General features: G+C 45.5%; 1 protein-coding gene across 1 annotated transcript in view; it reads right to left on the bottom strand.

Annotated features, from left to right (window-relative positions):
* Positions 1-15,315, bottom strand: part of LOC144695906 (disks large-associated protein 2-like) — a 149,737-nt gene that overhangs the window by 117,365 nt on the left and 17,057 nt on the right. The gene's annotated exons all lie outside the window — the stretch shown is intronic.

Genomic DNA, 15,315 nt, shown 5'->3' with positions numbered 1-15,315 from the left:
CGATACTGGGCAGGAGTCTCTGTCTTATCAGACAGATTGATTTGGCTTCAAAGCTGGCTTAAAGAAGTCAGAATCAAACCATCTGCCTTAAAACTACAAGGGCCTGGAGGCTCAGATTTCCCTGCAAAGGGGCAGTTCACTATCATTCTTAGGCATGAAGAAAAATAATGAATGAAACCCTTGATATTTTACAGAACTAGCCAATTTCTCTGTTCAGCAGGTCAGCATGTTTAAGACTGGGCCTTATACATAAGCTCGTTGAGGTATCTGTAGAGTTCAGTGAAGTAATACTCAAGGATGAATAATCAAAGTTGGTTAGAGGACCCATAGACTTCAATTCAGCAGCAGCACTTGAAGTTCACTCATTACACAGTAAGTAGCTCTTTCTTGTAGTAGGAGCATCTGCTGGACCACAGGAGAAGACAGAGACAGAGAGAGAGTTGTGGGGGGTGGTTAGAGAGGCAGGGAGAGGGGGACAGGGAGAAAGAGATTCAGACAGAGAGAGAGACTGAGAGAGAGAGCGAGACAGAAGTTAAACTATACTGACTATCTCAAGCCTGTTATCGGGAAGCAAAGCCTCATCAAGGTACAGTAAGACTAGAAAGCATGGTAACAGTAAAACCTCACTGAAGCTCAGCGGCAACATCGAAACAAACACTTCTGATATCACTTCCTTTGTCCTCAACGAAGGATTCCCTCTCGCCCTAGTTGACTGGCCCTTGACAGTGTCCACTCCATTTCCTGCACTTCAGCTTTCACTCCTCCTCCAACCCAGGATCATGATAGGATTTATAGAATTCCTTCTCACCGTCAGCTGCCATGCTACCAGCCTTCGCAATCAACAAATAATCCTCCACCATTTCTGCACCTCCAGCCACTCCTCAGTCATCCCCGACGACACTTTCCATTCTTATGGCACCTTCACATGCAAGTACAGGAGATGTAACAGGTACCTTTTCATTGAAGTGAAATAATATTGGAACTGAAATAGACTGATGCACTATCACATTAACCCACTTTAATTGGTTGGGAAATTCAGAAGTCATATGCAAGTTTTTATTCATTTATGAGATGTGGGCATCACTGACTAGGCCAGCATTTATTTCCCATCCCTAATTTCCCTTGAGAAGGTGGTGGTGAGCTGCCTTCTTGAACTGCTGCAGTCTATGCGGTGTAGGTACACCTACAGTGCTGTTAGGAAGGGAGTTCCAGGATTTTGACCCAGCGATAGTGAAGGAATGGCGATATACTTCCAAGTCAGGATGGTGAGTGGGCTTGGAGGGCACCTTCCAGATGTGATGTTCCCATGTACCTGCTGCCCTTGTCTTTCTAGATAGTATCTGTCATGGGTATGGAAGGTGCTGCCTAAGGACCTTTGCTGAGTTGCTGCAGTGCATCTTGTAGATGGTACACACTGCTGCCACTCTTCACCGGTGGTGGAGGAAGTGAATGCTTGTGGCCAATCAAGCAGGCAGCTTTGTCCTGGATGGTGTCAAGCTTCTTGGAGCTGCACTCTTCCAGGCAAGGGAAGAGTGCTCCATCACACTCCTGATGCAGTGGCTGGGTTATAAAATTAATGAAAAATGAACTGCTGAGATTTTTGTGTTCCCGACACATTGTCAGTCTCCCCATGGTGGGTCTGATAGTTAAAATTAAGCCCATTAACTCTGCTTCTCTCTCCATGCATGCTGCCTGACTTGTGTATTTTCAGTATTTTCTGTTTGCTGTGTATATAAACAACCATCTCAGATACAGCATTTCAGTCACTCTTCCAAATGTCATACATGCAAAGTGGATAATACAATGTCACTCAGGTTCACAAATTTTATTCCGAAACGTGCAACACCTCACTGTTACCGGAATAAAGGCATTCGTCTGAAATATAACTTAATAAGTAAGACAGGAGATAAGAAACATACCAATGAACAAATAGTTCCCAAAAAGCAAACTAGCAAGAATGTGATGAGGAACTGTTGAAATTATCAAAAATTTCCTTTTCATCTTGTTTTGCCAGTAACCCAAATATGTAGCATGAAAGATAAGACTTGCAACATACCGGATGCATAAAAATAGAAGTAATTCAGAAACAATGAGCACAATCTTCTGCCCTCCCCCATGGTGAGTTTGGTGTCGGGGTCCAGTGGGCGGGGTCCTGCCACCTTCCCGCCTCCACCCCGATTAAGTCTGTGGCAGGGAGGTCCATGGACCACCTTCCCGCCCCGCCGTCAATTGAGGCCCTCAGGTAGGCATCCCATCATCATTGGTATCAACCCAATGGTGGGCGAGGGGTGGGGGGGGGTGGTGTGGGGGGTGGTCCTCACCATGTGGGAAGCATGACAAATGAACCTGTGCTGAATTGCTTGCAGGCTCCCAGGGGCCCTCTTGTTAAAAGGCACTCAGTGCCCGATCGAAGGATTCAGCTGGCATTGGGAAGGTGGGGGGGTCAGCTGAGACACTCCCCTGTCTTGCTGCCAACCTCCCTTCACCCCCTCCCCTACAACACTCACCCTACCCTTCTGCCATCACTTTCCTCTTGCCCGGGATCCAGCGACCATCCTAGGCCTTAGGTGGGTGTCATACCGGCAGTAGCCACCGCCTCCCAGTGGCACTGCTGTTCAATTGCCAGCCTCTGATTGGCTGGCAGCTCTCAGTGGGTAGGACTTCTGCAGGGCCTGTCATGTGCCTGAATGGAATAAGATGCTGCAGACTGTCCTGAAAAGAGGCGACATGGAGCTTTCACTGGCTCTCCAGCCGACAGCCGAGACTCCCAATGCCCCCACAAGATTCCGCCCAATATCTTTCAATTAACCCTAAAACTTTCCATGCTCTGCTGCAAATCCTTGCAATATTTGCTTCCAGAGGTTTATCCTCTCCAGGGGCCTGAAGTTTCAATTTTACTATTTTATGGTAACTTGCTTTATACACCTGGGTATTCTCTGCTGATATTCTTCAGGTCTCTGTGCACATACAACTTCAGTGTCCAGCGAAGTGCTAGAGCTGTAATCTTTTTAGTTTAGGTCATTAAAATATAACACATTTTCAGTAGGCGCACCTGGAAGCTTCTCACCCAACTCAAGGCTCAGAGCCCTAAGCCTCAGACGCTCATGTTAAGCCCTAGTTTAATAAGATTCCTGAATGGTGCCTGTGAGCAATGCCATCAGGAATCTTCTGTGCAAGCGCACAAATTGGATACAATTTACCACACAAAGGCTTGCTCAACCCAAGCACATTCATGATCCCAGTGACAAATTCTAATTTAGCTAGCCACTGCCAGCTAACTCATATTATATAGAATTCCTGATCCATGCATAAATCTTAAATACAATTCTGATCCATGCAGAAAGTAGTAACCCATTATATTGTTTTGAATGCTCAACACATTGAATATAGTGAATCCACACCAAATATCAGCAATGGTCAAATCTTAATCATTTTTGGGTGAAATATAAGTTGCTGTTGGATTGTTTGCAGCTGAACAACTGATGGGACTGGACTATGGTACATACATTTTCCAATTACCTGTTTTTATCTGCAATTTATAGAAGCCTTGACCCAACTTCAACCCCATTTCTTCAGAAAGCATTCAATTTTTATCTGAAAATGACTGTATAGAAGGGAATCTTGCTCCAGATCCATTTGTTCCTTGTTCAGTCATTCTTATAACATGCAAATGTATCATCTAGCTCCAATATGTATCTTCTTTGTGCACTAGACTCTGAAATAGTTCTAACTAGGGGCAAGGGGTGAGCCTGGTGCTGGTAAGATAAGTATCAGGTGCGGCTAACTGAGGTCTGGATTAGTCTAACTCCCATAGCCTGTTTAAATTACTTAGATCTGACTCGCACCTGAAGCTGATGTCAATGATGTAGTGTTGGCATGCAGGAGCGGGCAAGCAAGGGAGAAAGCCGGCACCAGGGATTTGCCAGGATACTTCCCAGCAAACATACGTCTAGAGGACGGGGATATGGAAGCAATCGCTGGCAGGGGAGGGGAACCCTGGGACGGCAGAGGCCCTTGGATTTCTTGCGGGACTGGAAAGAGAACTCTTGCTTCCCTTGGTCCAATAGGAAATCTTCCTGTTTAAATAGCTTACCTTTCTGCTTTTTTTCTGCGCCTGCTGTTTCTTGGTGCCTGACGTTTCTGGGGAGGCCAGTCTCCGTGTTGAACACACAACTGTGCACTAAAATGTCACTGATGTCTGAATTGTGTTGTGCGAGAGCTAGCATTTACTTGTAAATGAGGCCTGTGGCGAAGGCTTCACACTCCCGAAACCTTGGAGCAAAAGTCATGGCTGACAAGTGCTTTTATTTTAAACCTGTGCCCGTCCACCCCACTGCATGCCTTGTTTGTGATGGGAGCGGCGGGGGGGAGTTAAAATTAGCCCTTTAACTTCATTAGACTTCTGTTATAGAAGGGCAAAGCTATATTCTTATTATAACCTCCAGTTAATCAGGCGGTGGCGTTATTCTGCAACGATAAGACAACATTAATCTCTCACAATCTTTAATCAAGATCATTTTACTTTGGTGTATGCTGAGCTTGATTTCCTCCTTATTAAGATATGAGTCCACACAATACAAAATTATAGCTGGTAGAATAATAAGCTATAATTTAATCCTGGGGTTCAGGTGATGTGTCTAAGGCTCTTCAATGATGGTTTGAAATTACAAAGATATTAAATTGTAGACTCACACTGCTCTCACTCTCCCCTCCTTTATCTAGCAAAGTAATTTAATTGAAACATTAATAATGAGCTTCTTTTGTCGAAGTAAAGAAATGGATGTTTTGTTTGAAGGGATCCGAGTACCGTGTGTGAGACACATTAGATGATGATAAATGGTACCACTGATGGAAATTGCTATTGAGTCCCAGTCGCCCAGTTGGAACCACATGCTTGTTAGTCCAGCTGGAGGGAAAGGTGGTGCTCTATTGATTGAATCATTCTGCATCTTCAGAACTTTCATTTTCAAATTTGTGCTAACTGAGGTGAAGCAAATGCTGTAAACAGTTGACGGAGTGTGAAGTTGCTCGTTTAACACACGAGAGGCCATTTGTCTCTCAATCAACAATAAGTAAATGCTATGCAAGCCTCAAGGAGAACAAGCGTTTACTTTGTTCTCCTTGAGGCTTGCATAGCTGGAGGGCGGTCATCACATTAATCAGGCTCCTCCATTTGCGGTTTTGCTCAAAACAATGGTTAAGGGCTATTTACTCCAATTGCCTGTCCAACCTACATAATAGCAAATCAAATTTAACTAAACTGTCATATGCAAAGTGCGGTACAGTGTCTGGATGCAAGCTGGTTTCTTTCACTCTGGCATTAGTCCTGTGTTTCATTATTTTAAAACTGTCAGCCGCGAGCATATATTTTGTGAAATTGTGGTGTAAGAATATGTTTTAAGATTTAATTAAATTTGCTGTAAAGCTATGTGGAAATGAGCTGACAATTCTCAACACATTACCAAGCACTGCAGAAACCAATCAGAGATTGCCAATTGAGTGGCTCAGAGCGACTGAGCATGAGAGCAGTTGTCATGCAGCCAAAGTATAAAATCAGGCTGAAAACTCTCTTCGAGATGGCTTGGGAGCGAGAACTTCAACAGGAAAAGTCCCACTGGAACTGATCAGTCCTAGTCAGATCGGATCCAATCGGCCTGCAGTCCACCTAGTCTGACTAACCACGGGTAGCTGTGTGTTTTCAATCACCCTGTATTGTTTTCAAGTTCAAGGTTTTGGCAATAAAACTGTTGGATTTGTGGTGAATTTTGTGGTCAATTGTGGATCTCAATCTCTCAGCCATTACAGTGAAATTTAATGAAGACAGGTATAAAGTACTGCACAAAAGAAGGAAATATGTAGCACATGCAATTCCAGGAAAGGTGTTGAAATAGTTAAAAATAATGCTGAAAAAACTTAGGTCATTGTCCAATAATGTAGAGCAGCGATCAATGTTGAACTAGATAGCCAAAACAGTAAAATGCATGTCAGAGGATTTCATTACTGAACTGTGTAGTATTCTGATCAGATCAGGCCTTGAATATTGAATCCCATTCTGGTCATTATGGTACAAGGGAGACATTCAGGACTTAGACACACTACAAATAAAAGTCAATGGGCTGGTCTCTACTTTCAAATGTCAAAGAGCCACAGAGTCATAAGAGCACAAAAGGAGACCATTTGGCTCATTGAATCTGTGCTGGCCCTCTGTAGCCCAATCAAGCCGCTTCCATTCCCAACTCTATCCCGTAGCCCTGCAAGTTTGGCCTATATTTTTGCAGAATCATGAAGACTCCATGGGGGCGTGATGCAGATTTGGAGGTCCTGCCCTCATTTCCAACAGGTCCTATTTTTGCCAGTGGGGGAAAAGTAATGGGACATGAGGGAAACCCAAACTCAGCAGAGCCATTTTAACTCAATGCTGAGTTCAAATAGATTCAATTTTCGCTATAGTAAGAGCCTTAGCCCTCAGAGTGGGAGTGAGGAATTTTTATTCGGAAATGCTCTTGAAGAGCAGATAAGGTCTGTAGGACTGTCAAGCTGTCAAGTTATTTAAGCCCAGGCCCTTTAAATATTAAAGAATCAGCTTGCCTGTGAGTTGTGAGTTACTTAAATCCTCAGCTCTTTTAAAAAAATTGAAAAAAAGTCAGAGCTGATAAAAATTGTTCTAGCAATTACAATAGATATTTGTTGACATTACCCCAAGGGTTATCATGATATCATCATTAGAGTTGCTTCTTTCTACAACCTACAATTATCCCAGCAGCGGGGTTTATAAATTCCATTTGATTGACAGCTCAAAGAGGCTATTAAAGGATTAGCTGTCTTTGATGTTGGATTATGAATATAAATCTGTTTGTTTTGAAAATGGATTAAGTGCCTGAGGGGCTTTTAAAGCTTTGAATGGACTTTCATGAATGGGAGCTTTTTTATTATAGTGAAAGCTGTAAAAGATATTCAGATCTTTATTTTATTTCATCTCAATATGGCTCCTGAGGTCTGCCCATGGTGGATATTAGGTGGGTTGTCATGAACATACAAACATACAAATTAGGAGCAGGAGTAGGCTATTTGGCCACTTGAGCCAGCTTCACCATTCAATAAGATCATAGCTGATCTGGTTTTGGCCTCAATGCCATTTTCCTGCCTATCCTCTATACCCTTTGACTCCCTTGCTGGTCAAGAATCTATCTACCTCTGCCTTAAAAATATTCAGTGACCTTCCCTCTACTGCTCTCTGGGGAAGAGATTTCCACAGACTCACGATCCTCTGAGGGGAAAAAAATTATCCACCTCTATTCCTAAATTGGAGATCCCTTATTAAATCCAGGAGGATATTGAGAGGGGTTGAGGAAGTGAGAGACCTTGGAATGCATGCCCATAGGTCCCTGAAGGTGGCAGGGCAGATGGATAAGCTGGTAAAGAAAGCATATGGAATACTTCCCTTTATTGGACGAAGTATTGAATACAAATGCAGGGATGTAATGATGCAACTGTATAAAAGGCTGGTTGGGCCACAGCTGGAATTTTATATATAGTTCCGGTCACCACATTACAGGAAGGACATAATTGCCCTGGAGAGAGTACAGGGAAGATTTACAAGAATGCTGCTGGGGCTTGACAACTATGAGGAAAGATTGGATAGGCTTGTAACAAAAATAAAAATAGCTGGAAAAACTCAGCAAGTCTGATAGCATCTACGGAGAGGAATACAGTTAACGTTTCGAGTCCGTATGACTCTTCATCAGAACTGAGGAAATATAGAAATGAGGTGAAATATAAGCTGGTTGAGGGGGTGGGATTGGCAGAGCTGGATAGAGGGCCAGTGATAGGTGGAGGCAAAGAAGAGATTGCCAAAGATGTCATAGACAAAAGGACAAAGGGGTGTTGATGGTGGTGATATTAGCTAAGGAATATGTTAATGGGGACATTAAGGGTGGAAAGCAGGACGAGCAAGTGACAGAAAGCCCTAGTGGGGGTGGGGTGGGGGGGAAGGGATTGAAATAGGCTAAAAGGTGGAGATGAATCAATGGATGGAAATACATTTAAACATAATGGAAATGGATGGGAAAAGAAAAATGTATTAAAAAAGATAAACTATTGGAAAAAGGGGGATTGGAAAGTGGGTGGGGATGGAGAAGAGAGTTCATGACCTGAAATTGTTGAACTCAATATGAAGTCCGGCAGGCTGTAAAGTGCCTAGTTGGAAGATGAGGTGCTGTTCCTCCAGTTTGCGTTTGCGCAATGTTACAGCCTGCCGGACTTAACATTGAGTTCAACAATTTCAGGTCATGAACTCTCTCCTCCGTCCCCACCCACTTTCCAATCTCTCCCCTTTCCAATAATTTATCTTTTTTAATATATTTTTCTTTTCCCACCCATTTCCAATATTTTTAAATGTATTTCCATCCATTGTTTCATCTCCACCTTTTAGCCTATTTCGATCCCTTCCCCCCACCCCACCCCCACTAGTGCTATCTGTACCTTGCTCATCCTGCTTTTCACCCTTAACGTCCCCATTAGCACACTCCTTAGCTAATATCACCACCGTCAACACCCCTTTGTCCTTTTGTCTATGACATCTTTGGCAATCTCTTCTTTGCCTCCACCTATCACTGGCCCTCTATCCAGCTCCGCCAATCCCACCCCCTCAACCAGCTTATATTTCACCTCATTTCTATATTTCCTCAGTTCTGATGAAGAGTCATATGGACTCGAAACGTTAACTGTATTCCTCTCCGTAGATGCTATCAGACTTGCTGAGTTTTTCCAGCTATTTTTATTTTTGTTTCAGATTTCCAGCATCTGCAGTATTTTGCTTTTATCTTTGGATAGGCTTGTGTTTGTTTTTCTTAGAACAGAGGAGGCTGAGGGGAGACCTAATTGAGGTGTACAAAATTATGAGGGGCCAAGATAGGGTAGACATTAAAGACTTGTTTCCCATAGCTGAGGGGTCAATTACCAGGGGCATAGACTTAAGGTGATTGGGAGAATGATTAGAGGGGACATGAGGAAAAGCTTTTTCACGCAGAGAATGGTGGGCTCTGGAATTCATTGCCTAAATCAGTGGTTGAGGCTGAAACGCTCAACTCATTTAAAAGGTACCTGGATCTGCATCTGAAACACTGTAACCTATAAGGTTACGGACCAGGTGCTAGAAAGTGGGATTAAAAAGAGTGGCTAGTTTCTTTTTCATCCTTTTCTGGCTGGCAAAGACTGATGGGCTGAATGGCCTCTTTCCGCACTATAACTTTTCTACGGTTTCTATGTTCCCGAGTTCTAGTCTTTCCCACAAGGGGAAACATCCTCTCAGCATCCAGTCTGTCAAGTGCCCTCAGGATCTTATATGTTTAAATAAGATCACCTCTCATTCTTCTAAACTCCACTGGATACAGGATCAACCTGTCCAACCTTTCCTCCCAAGATAACCCCCTCGTCCCAGGAATGAGTCAAACGAACCTTCTCTGAACTGCTTGTAATGCCGTGTAGCTGCCTCCAATCTATTCCGAGGACAGGGGCGGGGTGGGGGGGTGGCCTGCATCCATCTTGCACCTGCCACTGCTTCCACTGCCACCCCCAACCCCCAGCCCCACCCCAGTGAAAATCAGGCCGTTCAGACACTTTGTCCCAAGGTTAGCCACGAGATTTCTCAACTCACTCATCTCACTCTTCCTGAATCCGGATGAAAATCTGGGCTTTTATTTCCCTCGGGCATCCATCCAATTTCTGAGTTATGAGGAAGGTTTGGAGAAACTAGGGCATTTCAGTCTTTTAACGAACTATCTAAGCATTAATCTTGTAGAGAATTATATAGTTATGGGAATGGAGAAATTAAAGTAAATCCAAAGTGTTACTTTAACTTCAATCACAGGAATGGGACAGGGCAAAAAGGTTCAGACTAGGAAAAGGTAGACTTAGGGCGGACGTCAGAATATTCTTCTTTCTAGAGTCCGTTCTCAACAATTGGAATGCATTTCCAGAAATAGTGGAGGCAAAAACCCCTGGAATAGTTTAAGAACTAACTGGATACTGAAATGGAGCAACATTTACATTTTTCTGGATGGGTGAATGAAGGTGAGCCAAATATCCTTTCTTATTTAGAGCTAATTCCATGATTACACCTGGAGACAGCGAGCTGGATATGGATTCTCCATTTGTGTAACCTCCAATGTGGCTTTGGGCCGGGCAGTCTAGTTTTTGAATGACTATTTTTCACAGGTAAACTGTTCTTTCATAGAAACAAGTCTTATAATACCTTTCCTTACCTCTATGCCACATGATGCAGGACATGATTAATTACTAGTGAGGGCAGGTAGGAAATATATTACAGCAATCATGAGCGATTTCACCAATGGAATGGGAAGATCACATACAACCTGAAAGTAGGGATGAGAAAATAAACATATTCCCTGAGGCAAATAAGGATTGTTTCCTCACACACAATGTGAGACTGGCTACTAAAACAGAAGTGTTGTCCAATTTAGTGTTTAATAGTCCATCAGAGCTGTTTCATAACCTGAAGATTGGTAAGGACCCAGGATCTGGTGATAATTGCATCATTACAGTTGATCTTTTAGTTAAAGCGGAGGCCAGAAGCAATCATGTGGTGGCACAGGAGCTTGGAAAAGCAAGTTTTGGAGCTATGCAAAGAATTTAGGGCCAAGTGACTTGGGAAACCAGAAGATTTCAAATGGGCCAGGAAAGAAATAGAATCTATTTAAGGATATTACATGGAATGTAATAGACATAGGGCTGAATCGTCCCAGATTTTCACGAAGAGTGGTAGAGGGCGGGAAAAAGGAAGTTTTACATGTTGGCTGCAATGGCTGCTTTTCATGCTGTATGGTCCCAATCCCGCCCCATTAATCATTTATTCCCGGGAAAGACGCCGTTTCCATGGCGGGCAGGCTTTCATTCACCTGCCATGCCATCACCTAGCCACTTCACCACGCCAGGCGCCGTATTTAAAGTGCAGTTGCGTGCACGCCCCTCAGTGCTTCCAGCCCACATCTGCTGCAAAGATGACATGGCCCCAAAAGGCAAGAAGACTACAGACCCCAGGTTTAATGACGCGTCCCTTGAGCACATTTTGGATGTAATGGAGGTCTGCCGTGATGTCCTCTACCCCCACTCTGGGTGAGGTCCAGCAAGCAAGGTCACCAATCCAGCATAGGAGGCGTTGGCAGCAGTGGTCAGCGCCAATGCCCTGCAAAAGAGAACAGCCACCCAGTACTGCAACGAGATGAATGGTATCATCCATTCCGACAGGTGATTCACTCTTCTCATGACTCTCACACACACCCTCACATGTTGATCAGGATTATATACTCTCAAACCCAGGTCTTCGTCATGTCCATGGCTCCGCTCACCACACAAACATTCCATGCAGTGCCCTATGCCCTGCTCACACTCGCTCCATCTGTTTTCGTGCAGGGAAAGCTAGCTGCCAACAGCAAGGAGAAGTCCCAGATCAGGGGTGGAGTGGCCACATTAGGTCCTTCACTCACTTTGTGGAGCGTGCCATCGCACTATCTGGTGAGGACATGGACCGTGCCTATGACCACGGTAAGGTTGGCGGTGAACACCCACATGAGGATCCTGCACCACAGCATCCCTCTCTCAAGGCAAATGTGAGTGCTCTCTCTCCCGCTGACATGCACTAATTATCTCTGCTTTGGTTCACAGGGAGATCTGCCAAGCGACCAACATCCTCAGCCAGCCATTCCCTCAGCTCCATCCACATCTTTACTCCAGCCAAGAGGACACCTCCTCCAATGAACAGCTAGAAATAAGCAGCCTGCAAGACCTTCACAGCGCTTACCCACACCCTCCACCAACGCAGAGACACAAACCCAATGGGAGCTAGATCTAGAGCAGGCTTAGGTTCACAATCTGGTGGTCACTACATGAACATGTGTCCACAGCAGGAGGATGCAGGTTCAGCCAAGCTCCCTGGCACTCGGAGGACTGCTGGGGAAGAAGCATCTGCCAGGTCTGAGTCAGAGGCTACCCTCTCCCTCTGAGTCCCCTTTGCCTATGACTCCCCTCGTCCTCTGTCACCGCAGAGGGAGCAGCTGGCCCACAGGTGGATAGCCAAAGCAAAATAGGGCCCCCAAGGCCTCGGCTCTCCAGAGAACCCATGTCGAAGGCATCAGAGGCAGCAGGGCCGACCATTGCACAGGATGTCTCCACTCCTGCTGCGGATGTCAGGGCAACACCGAGAAGTCTAAGGCATTCAAAAGTTAACAGATTCTGATCACAGATGACGGGTGAACACATTTTATCACTTTACAATCAGAAAATATATTCACTTTCACTGAATAATGTGTAATGATGTCTTTCAGCTTCATTGACAGGCTTCGCAAGTCCTCCCACTGCATCCACCCCCAGCACCCCCTCCCCCATCGCCACTAGCAATTCAGCTGCACACAGCCGGCCCATGAGTGATTCTGGTGGGAGGAGTGTGTGTGTGTGTGGCAGGGCCTTTCGGAGCCTTGTGCAAGCACTCTCCCATGCCTGTGGATCCTTCACATATCACACTCATCTCAAAGTCCTGAGCATTTTCAATGCTGCCTGCTGGGGTTGGCTTTCAGTTGCCCATCTGAGCTGACCTGCATCTCCGCCCACCCACTGATCACACTCCCATGCAGCACCTGATCTCGCCCACCAAGACTCTCCTTTCACTTTCGATTTAACAAGTGTGATGCATCTAAAATTTTTCTTCATTTCCCCCATCCTTTCCTCTTCCCCAGTCACCCATTTCCTTTCCCCCATCACTGTCAACCCCCCTGGCATCACCTTCCACCTCCCCACCGTCACCTACCAGCCACAACCATTTTCTTTCGGGGCTGTCCAGGTGAAAGTGCACATTCCCTTCCTTCCCGAAAATCCCACCCCCATCCATATTAACCTCCTTGACCTCCTCCTTCCCAACCCCCAGGGTCCCTGCCTGCCTCCAAGACCCCACAAACCACGCTCGCTGTCTCTTCTACTGATACCGTCGCAACCTCACTCTCCCACCCTACAGCCTCACTCTGCCCTCGGTCATTCTCCCCATTCCCTCATTCCACGCCTACCCTCAGTTCGCTCCCCTGGAGGCAGTCACAGGTTCAACAAAGCCCTTTCTTTCATGTTCAACTGGAAGTCCCCCTTCCAGACTCCTCCCCCTCTTGGAATTTCACCCATCCCCCTCCACCCCCCGCAAACTTGGACTTCCTCCCCTTAGTCCTTCCTGATTCCTTCCTCCACCCTTACTCCTTCCTCCCCCTGGACTCCTTCCCCTCTCCGGACTCTTTCCCCCTTCCGATCTCCTTTCCTGACACGTTTCTGCCCCCTTTACACCTACTGCCCCAGTTGCTGCCTTCTCTCCCATTATCCCCTCCCCCCTACCCTCATCGCCCACTAACACCTTCATTCCCCCCTTCCAACTTCACTCCCTGACACCTTAGATTCACCCCCCCTCCCAGCTTCCCCCACCAGACATCTTTATTCCTCCCCTCCCAACCCCACCCCCTCCGACACCTTGTTTCCCCACTTCCTAACCTCACCACCCCCCAACATCTTCGTTCCACGCCCCAACCTCACTCCACCTCCCCACCCCCAGATACACCTTACTCTCCCAGTCAAACCTAGACCTTCATCTCCCCACCCCCCGGTGCATCTTCCTCTCCCAAACACAGCTGGACCTTCCTCTCCACCCCCTTGACGATCATCCATTGTGACCAGATCCTCAATGGTGATTTTCCACCTTCCATGAGCTGCTTTGTGGTGGAGCCATATCATGAGAATCCACCCAGCATGCGATGGACATTCCCCTGTGGGGTACTGTTGCTGTCGAAAATCAGCATCTTCTGCTCCTCGGATGTCCGCGATGTGAGGAAGGCCCTGATGCAAAGCCCCGACTTCTGCGCGCCACACTTGTCAAGACGTGTTCTGCACCAGCGTGTTTACCCACCGAGGTGCTCGGATTATCCAGGGTGGTGCGGGGGTGGGAATGATTCTGGTGGGCTGGGCTTATAATGATATGCAGACGTATTACAATGAGATTCCTGACATCCGACGGCAGGAAACACGGCCCACCCTTGACGGGCAGAGCGGACAATTGCAAACTGGTTTCACAGACATCATGAAACTGAATTTTGGCCTTCTCACCATATTGTCCGTTCATGCCACCAAGCACACCCACGCCAGTGGGCATAGAAAATTCCACTCATAGTCTGTTTAAGAAAAGAGCATAGCAAGACTTAGATTACAGTGGTTTGATAAGGAGATTTTAGGCACCCTACTTCAAAATGGAAATAAACATTGAATTTGAAATTCGTCAGAGAAGAATGACGAGGGAAATTCCAGGCTGAAAGGACTAAATTATGAAGACAGGTTAAAATTTTAGCTGGAGAAAAGAATGAGAAGAAACTTGATACAGGTCTCCAGAATAATGGAAACTATTGCAAAGGTTGAAGTTAAATTAGGCTGAAGAATGAGCTTAGAACTAGAGACTCAAAAGACTTCTCAGATCTAGAGATGCAGGCAAAGCACATGCTTACGTCTCTCTCGCTCATAACACCTGCTTTGTGTTGGAAGGACTTGTAGGTTGACTATCAACCCGCTTGGCTGCGTTATGAATGCACCTTCCATGGCTATCAAGCCCTGGAGTGGGATTCATGCCCAGAGCTTCTAGGTAGTGACACTACCCATTGCATCACAAGACCTCTTTAGAGCTAGAGGTCACAGGACAAACTCACAAGCCTCGAAAAAGATCAGAAAAAAAAATTCTCCTATAGGATGGTGAATATGTACAACAAACTCCCAAAATAGTTAACTGATTTAAAGCCAAGTGGTTCTTTCAGAAAGGAGCTAGATTGATATCTGTTGCAAATGAACATTGATGGTTAGAGAAATATTAAGAACATTGACTTTTTGTGAGGGGTCAGGAAATTAACAGATGATATGTGAAGGGAAATCCAGGAGAGGAGAATCATCTTAGATCATTGGATTAAATAAGCTTGATAGGTTGAAAGGCATCTTTTTCAATCTAGATGTGCTTATGAATGTTCAACATCAACTAAGCAAACTCATGCCGAATCTCTGATGCACCCTTATCTCATACACCATCTGTATTTGAGTTTGGCAAAAATAGCAAGGAGTCAGTTAACTCAGTTGGCTAGAATGTGGTGCAGATAACACCAGCAGCATGGGATCAATTGCCATACTGGCTGAGGTAGTTCTTGGGGTCTGCCTCCTTGCTTTTCCCCATGCTGATATCATGGCGTATGCCATGTGCAGTAATTGTAGCTTTAAGGAATGTAGGACTGTAGCTTT

The sequence above is a fragment of the Cetorhinus maximus genome, chromosome 21 (genome assembly GCF_964194155.1).
Source record: "Cetorhinus maximus chromosome 21, sCetMax3.hap1.1, whole genome shotgun sequence".
Taxonomy (NCBI): Eukaryota; Metazoa; Chordata; class Chondrichthyes; order Lamniformes; family Cetorhinidae; genus Cetorhinus; species Cetorhinus maximus.
Note: the sequence above shows the minus strand (reverse complement) of the source record. Positions and strands in the feature narration are given on the sequence as shown.